Below are 8558 nucleotides of genomic sequence, written 5' to 3'. Positions count from 1 at the left end.
CCTCTAAGAAATAGCGGAATACAAGCAGATCGCCAATTGTACTTATGTGTTATATTTATATTTTACTATTTTACATTCATTAAATCACATGTAAATTTTTTATTGATATTATTATATTTTGGAATAATGGATATATTCAAATAATATGATTATTAACGATGTAATTAAACTGTATTTCAGATTAGCGAGCAGACAAAGGATATCGTTCAGTGGAAGTTGAATGACAAAATGAGCTAACATTTCCACCGTTAAATTTGCAGCGAATACGTACGAAATTGTTTATACTGCCAGTTGAGAGCACTTCGACTCTCAACGTTGGCGGGAAATGCCTGAAGCCCGCTTCAAAGCGCGTTAGAAACAATATACAATCTGATACCACCCATTCACCATTCGAATTACGTGTGTAAAATGTATAAATGTATTCCTTTAGTTGCCCATATATACAGATAGAAAAATGTTAACATATGCTGATGCCATTTGAAACTGCAGACAAGGAAAGCAGATGGTGCCAGTGAATACGTTAAAAAGACGTCGCAACGAAACCAAAATGAAATCAGTTTTATTTAAATAATCCCTGTTCGCTATTTGTTTCTTTTAAAATATATTACCATCGCATATTATCAAAGTGAAAATAAATAAATTCAATTCAAATTTAAAAATTCTTTGGTCAAAAAAGTATAGGTTATATCTCTTGCTAACGACAAGTTGAGATTACTGCCTGTTCGGAATTGCTAGAGACCTGAAAAGAACAGGTGAAACGAATTCAGGGGAACTATTTTTTTTGAAATAATATAGAATTACATATTTAATATAGTAATGGTATAGAATGAAGGCGAACATATCATTCTGAAGGTCAACCGTCAAAATGGTCAAAAGTCAATTACAGTACCCTCCAGCACACAACATTTTTAGTATTTTTTTTTATATCCAACAATAAAACTATTTACGGATTCGATTGTTAACAATACTTCCGTCACTTTGTACCTGTAACTAATGTATAACAAAAGTTTAAAAGTTTCACAAAACCTCCCATGCCTCGGTAGACTTGGTACGGCCATGGGCGTTGGAAATCACAAGAAAAATATTTTTACAGACCGAAATATAAGAATAGTTTTTTTTTTAATGGATCGCCACTGTTTTGCTATTGACATTCACAGATTCCGCGGTTTTGAGAAGGCAAGGCGTAAAAGGTTGACTAATGTCAAAGCTCAAGGGCTTCCTCGGGAACCACGGTTTGGGCTGGATTAGAAAGCTACCGAGGTCTTTGATTTCTGGTTTGGGTGGTCCATGGAGAGATCAGGAGTAAAGATTCCCGAAAGGATACCTTAACATGGGTTATCACCCAGAACGCGTTTTGTATTCCGACTCTGAGGAACCCAGGACTCCGTCACGCTTATTTATTTCCACATTTTTTTATCGACCGAGAGCTTTTCATTTCGCGTGTAGTTTGCTTCTCACTTCGGTATTAATTCTTTATATTACATGGTTATTTGCATATCTTTAGGTTAAATTTATTTTTGAGTTATACGTATATATTTTTTGTAGTGCTAGCAAAAGTGTTTTTTTTAATATGATTTGCTTTTTTGGAGCCTCCTCGTTCCCCTATCTTCACATCCTAGAGTTATATTATGTTTATTCTAGTCTAGGAACTGTAGCTAGCTTCACACGTGTATAATAATTAACTATTAGATGTAAATGCTTAGGTCTTAGGATTATATTTGTAACATTAGTTAAGTGGATGTTTGTATATTTTTTTCTTTCTTTGTGACGTAGGTAAAACTATAGCTCGTGTAACAGACGACAATTGAGGCCGAAAGTTTCTCAAGGATACGGAGTTGTTGGGCCCTCTATTAGGTGGACTGTCTTTGGGAAAGGCCTATGGGCTGACATGAATGAAAGAAAAATGGAAACAAGTAAAATCATCTCCTAATAATATTATCCTAGATACGGACAAGTCTTCGAGCGACATGTCGTATAAGGTTCTGTTTAAATGACAAGACGGGAAATCTATTTTCCGTTGCCGCGACCAAGTAGAACATCCTGCTAACGCAAATGTTTGTAATATTCAAAATGTCAAGCTGACATGCATGTAACAGTTGATTATATTTATCAGAAAAAATAATAATTTATACGAATTTGCTACTACTCACTTTCTATTAATAATAAATAAATTTAACCTACTTTTTTTAATATAACATGCTTCGCGGGTCTGTTTTGTGTTTTCTTTTTAAAATCTAAGGCTCCGTGTTAACCCCATTCTATTTTAATATTATCTATTTTCATAGAAAAAGATGCTATGGAGTATTATTTTGAAGAAACGATTAATACTACGGTTACGAATAGCATGAAAGTACGTCAATCTGTGAACATCTCATTCATGGAATAAAAACAATCAATTGCCGTAAAAAAAATAATGATAAATCAGTTTTCCGTGAATTGTATTGTGCTGTCATATGTATATATATACATATATATACATATATATATACACACACACACACACATATATATATATATATATATATATTGGCTTACTTAACTTTCCGCATCTGTACGCAGTAGAAAATTTGACTCTTTTTACCTTTGCGAACAATTCTTTACTTATTATACTATATATTATATATATATTTATAACGTATGATTATTAACGGTGTAATTGGAATTTATTTTTAATCCGCGAACAAAGGATACGCTATCGAACATTCGAGACTTAATGTTAAATTGATGTAGCATTCACGTCAAACATTTCGAACCAACTTCGTAATTATTTATTGGCGATTCACTTTCCATACAACCAGCATTTTGAAAAAGTTATTTAGTTTTCTGTGTGCTTTATTTGGCTTAAATTACTTAATACTCGTTGGTAATATATGGGCAGCCTAGTATTGACATTTAATTAATAAAAATGGAGCAAGAGAAATAAAAATAATTTATAAGAAATGCAATTTCTTTTTGCGGTTTGTTGATTAAATTAGCTCCCGAAGGATACCAAAGTCGGCAATTCTCTCATTTTTGCAAACATTATTGTATCCCACGGAGTAGTAACCAATTAAATCACTAGTAAGGTCAGCGACAAGTAGGCAGCTTTAGATGGTATTTACTTCTTTTTTTAAATCACACAGATCATACCGATCATATGGTGCATCTGTAGCATTTTGTGTTTTAAAATATCCTATATAACAATATCTTAATTAAAATCATCTATTACCTAGGTATGCGGACACTAATTACCGATGTATTATTACCAAATTTTCCAATAAACTAAGTGTAACCGTTAGTTCGATTAAAGATACTACATGACCCTCCAAATTACATGTCCGGAATATTGTTAAGCTAAACGCTATCGTTATCGTTAGACAATTGGAGCATAAAATATGTAAATAATTAATTCCTCTTCCGCTAATTTTGCTAGCCGTAGTAATAAATGCTTTTTATTTACATTTTTGTTATCACATGTGTAAGTTTACACAATGATACCAGACTTAGTTTACACAATGATCAGACCTGTACGAAGCAATTAATGCACTTATCAGTTTATTAAAGTTTTGCATTTTTTTTATAAATTTCATATAAGTTTAAATACATTTCACATTACATAGGACAAAATTGAAATGTTTGCCTCCTATAGGCCCGCCCGTAACAGCCCCGGCCATAATGTTTCTGGCTTATAAATAAATGTTATTAATGAATAAAATAGTAAACATAATAATAGACGGGCTGTCTTAATAATAATAAAACGTGTTATAAATAGTCGATATAAAAAAATCGATAATAATCAAGATCATATGAAGTATTTTATTCTATCATTGTGATGTCATAGAAAATAAAAATATGTAATTCAAATTAATAGTACAGAGTACAGAGCATTACTAATATCAATTCAGTTTATTTTCAAACTTCCACAATTACACAACGTATTATTGTTACAATTTTACATTATCCATTTATTTCAGATAATAATATTATGAAGTTCGATACGATTACTGTGACGAGTTTGTTATGAGATTATTCTGAGTAACCTTATAACAATTCAGAGATATAAATGTGATTCTGTATTTATAAACGATTACCATTTTTATAACAACATATCACATTTTAAAATAAATAAATAACAATACAATACTTTCTGATTCTGAATTTATAGGAGTCATTCAATTTTGTATGTATAATATATATCATATATAGTAGAAGCAATCCTAAAGGTAGACGGTAAAAGATGAAAAATAAAATTCTCCAAGTTACATTTACTACATGTTTATTGTGCTTGATCCTATTACATTCATGTTAATAACTTCTATTCGCCAAAGTCAGCAACAATATGCGTGTATATGTATATGAACTTTTAATGTGTATATGCACATATTAAAAACAAACGTATTATTTTTCATCGATAAGTGAAAGAAAATTTTCGTGTAAAGGCCGAGAATAGTTCAGTACATTTATTCATTAATTTTCATTTCCAAAAAAAATCTGAAAAGAACTGAATGCTTTAAAGAAAATAATACCAGATGATTTATGTAATATCCATTTTCACATTTTTTATGATATTTTATAATGCATTATTACATTGGAATAATTGAAGTGTTAATAGATTGTTTAGTGACTTTAATAGTAAAATTAAATTAATTTTATAAATCTATATTTATAAAAGTTTGCTTTAGTTTTAGTTTAGTTGTATTTCGGTTAGTTATAGTTTGATAACTTCGTGATTTAAAATAAACAATTTTCAGCTGCATATGTCTTACGTAAGCGACTTCCTAAGGTAACTGTATAGAAAACTCTTTAGTTTCGTGTTAAATCCGACTAGCTAACACTATGTGGGTGGTTGTACTAATAAATCACACATCCTTAATTTATAGCTTATATTTAACACTGTAATTTAAAAATGCGCGTTCTCCCCTTTTTTGATCGAGCTGGGGGGTCGACTTGCCACTGGAACCCATTCCTTGACCCGTACTTGACCCCAAAGACGTTTCCACACCGAAACGTAAACCTTCTTCTCTTGCCAAGTCTTCACCCACCGAGGCCGCCAAACGAACTTATTCTTCCAAAAACCTTCTTGGGTACTTTCTTCCAAATGATGATCACTAGGGCGACTTCTGTGGATAAAATAAATAAAAAATTAAAAAGTTAAATAAAATTGTTTTATTATTGACTGCTTTTTTCTTATTAATCAGGTCCATCAAAGCTTGTTATACTTTTCTACAGGTTTAGACCTTAAATAGGTCGTATCCACTTATTGGATGGGTATCCTACGCTGCACCTACCTATTCATGGTCTCAACTCATCAACCTTAAAACCCTGGAGGTCATCTGTTCTGCCCACTAAGTAGCCTGCCACTGCCACTTCAACGTATGTCATTTATTGCTCGTCTACGGATCTCCTCATTTCTTATGAGATCTCGTAGAAAATTCCTGATCATGTATACCTCTTTTGTCATGGTTCGTTAATCGACCGTGAATTTGCCAGTGAGGCGAGGTGAAAGATCATAGAGAACTCTGTGTTTGGCACTAATCGGTGTAACATAACTTCTGGAGATGCCCCGTGGAGGGGTGAAATACTTATTGAGTGAATAAACGGTGGCAGTTGTGTAATTCGCATTGTTTGCCGCATATGCATTTATCAGCGGGCTGGCGAGCAGTGCACTTTGTTGCACGACTACCACTGCATGTATGGAAGTGGCTAAATATTGGTCCTTTTCTTACGTGATAGATCATGTTTAGGCTCCTTAAGTCATAGCAATTCATTTTTGGTTAACATGTAACGGTTTTGTAATAAGTAATGATTTACTTTTTCTAACATTAATAAAACTGATAAATAGCTTAAAGTTAATAATGAATTATTATGTCATAGTAAAATCTAACATCTTTTTTTTATTTCGTGCGAAAACCTTCGGTGCCTGCACATGAAATCACGCCCGAGAGAAGGTTTATAAGCCTCTCATTGGTCATTCTCTGAAACAAATCTACCAAAATTATTAAAAATATTATTGCCACCAGCTGTCCGTCGCTAAAATATCTTACGTTCTACGCCTGGACAATTATCTTATAACAATTTATGCTAATTAAATTTATGTTAATCTTTGCTCGGAGGTTCATTTCTAAGAGATTCGCAGAAGGAACAAGGTCACCGCTGTAACTCGAAGAATTTTCCATCTGAAGTGGTATTGGGCAACGACGGGCTTTGCAAGATCGGTCATCGCGGCAATCTTTGGAGGAGGCCTTGCAGGGGGCGTCTATTGGCTGATATGATGATGATATCGATGTAGAAATATAAAGACCAAATATACATAAACACAAAGCTAGAAAGTACAAAAAAATCGCTGTTGAACAGTTTCTTCTATATATTTTTTGTTTTTAAATAATGAAGTCTAGTTAATAGCTCGATTACAAAGTCCCTTTGTACTTTATAACACTACTTTTCAAGTTATATGTGTAGGCGAGGAATCAATTTAACTTAAGATCTCACAGACATATATAAAGTCTTAATATAAGTCGGATATAAATACTATAGTTTGAACTACATTGAAGATTTTTAATTCGTCGAATAAAAATATTATCACCGAAGTATGTCAACCATAATTCTTTTCACATTATTTTTTGCCTGACTTCAACTTTTCATTCTAATGAACTACCGAGAGACATTATAAAAGTAGAACTGCTTGCATGAGAGCTTCAGTTTTATCTTCCAATCAATCATGAATGGCTGACATAGAATGAAAATAGATGAGGTGACATTTGGTAAAACTCTAAAAATGTCAAAAGCAGTTCCATGTTCTGCATGCAGACCAGTCTTCTCTATTTAAATACTACTAACCCAAACGAATAATCAAAATTATGTGTGATCACGAAATATACGTTATTATATAAAACTACAAATGATACTTAAGCAAAAGTTTAGTAAAGACAAAAAAAAATTCTTAACTACACTTTTGCTTAAAGGAAAAGTTCAAAGAAACCACGCTTTTGAAAATAGGTGAAAGGGACAAATAATGATAATGGACTTCAACAATACTATAATGAGATGTTTTCATCTCATTCATAGCTTTTACAAGTGGCCACTAATTTAAAAGAAACGATATCTTTTGAATTTTCCAATTTAATTGCCGTTTTTTTTTTCGAGAAACTCATCAAATCACAGATTAAACAGCAGTTAAGGTGAAAAGGCAGTAATTACATCAAATCACGAAATATGGGACACACTTCTGAAATAGTATGCTCGTATACAGGCTGTTTCAATGTTCATCAAAATCTAAAACACACCAAGAAGCAAGGTTTAAAAAAACAATTATTACCGCAACGACAAGTATAATATTATCAATATAAGAGCAAGAGAATGAGTCCGCACATTGCTTACAACAATGGCATGTAAGCATAAATAGTACATTTCCTACTATTAATTTTGTCCAGCGAAGAAAGTATAACAACAGCAAAGTTCATATTATGCCAATACCATTAAGTACTCATTAAAAGTACGATAAAATACTAACTCCCCGTTTTCATAAAATGAATGACGTGACGTAATCTTAAACTAAAATTATTAAAAGAATAATGACGTCACATACTTACCTAGAAGTACATGTACACAAAATACGTAACAATAGAAATACAGATAGTAAAATGTAAAGTATACTTACTGCGCTAAATTGAGATTATGTTTTCGTGTAGTCTTATGATTTTCCAAATTGAATAGCGCAATTGGCAGAATCATTAATCCGATGAATATCTAAAAATTAAAGTTATATTAAGTAGCATCGATCACATAGTGATATTGTTACATAATCAATTTCGAGCGTTGTACTAATATCAACACATCTGCAATCCCTATATATTTAATAATTAGTATTTTTTTACCAAAATTATAATCGCTGATTTGTAAATATATGTACAGGATGATTGGAAGGAGTTGTTTGAGGCTTGTTTGCTATTACTTGTAGACCAAAATTAAAAAAAAAAACAATGGTTTCATAAATAATAAACATGTAATTTAATCATAACAGTAATGAAAAAGAAAATTATTGTTTACTAACAGTCCCTGCAGACTGTGCTGTCAGAACTTATTGATCAGTCGCATTACAAAAAAAAACAATAAAATAAATTAATATATTTCATAGCAATCATTTTACAGAAAAGGCTTTAAATATGTTTTGCAGACATTACAAACCTCAATAAGGATTTTATACACATATTTCCAATCGCCCTTGTATCCTTGAAATAATTACCATAGTGACTCTAGGATATTTTTCATTTTCTAAACCTAATTTAATTCATATCTTTGAAATTTTGGGGTTATAATGATAGCCCACGGCTAAGTTAAATTTTTTAATAATAATTTTTGAACTTTTATTGCAAGTCGTTGCGCAAAAACCTATTAATTTTTCAATTGAAATTAGAAACGGCTAGCGCTATATTATGACAAGCAATTCTCATTTTTTGTTAAAAATATAAAAGGAGTTTAGTTTTCAATTTTTATGAGACCACTATTCAAATGTTAGGCGCAATTTAACACAATTTTTTAATTCAAACCTTCACATGTCATAGTAGATTCTTGTAAGAAAC

Source organism: Battus philenor, unplaced genomic scaffold (assembly GCF_028537555.1).
Source record: "Battus philenor isolate CCGP_79_NKW_IND1 unplaced genomic scaffold, ilBatPhil1.0.hap1 SCAF_1, whole genome shotgun sequence".
In the NCBI taxonomy this organism is placed as follows: Eukaryota; Metazoa; Arthropoda; class Insecta; order Lepidoptera; family Papilionidae; genus Battus; species Battus philenor.
This window is presented reverse-complemented; position numbering follows the sequence as displayed.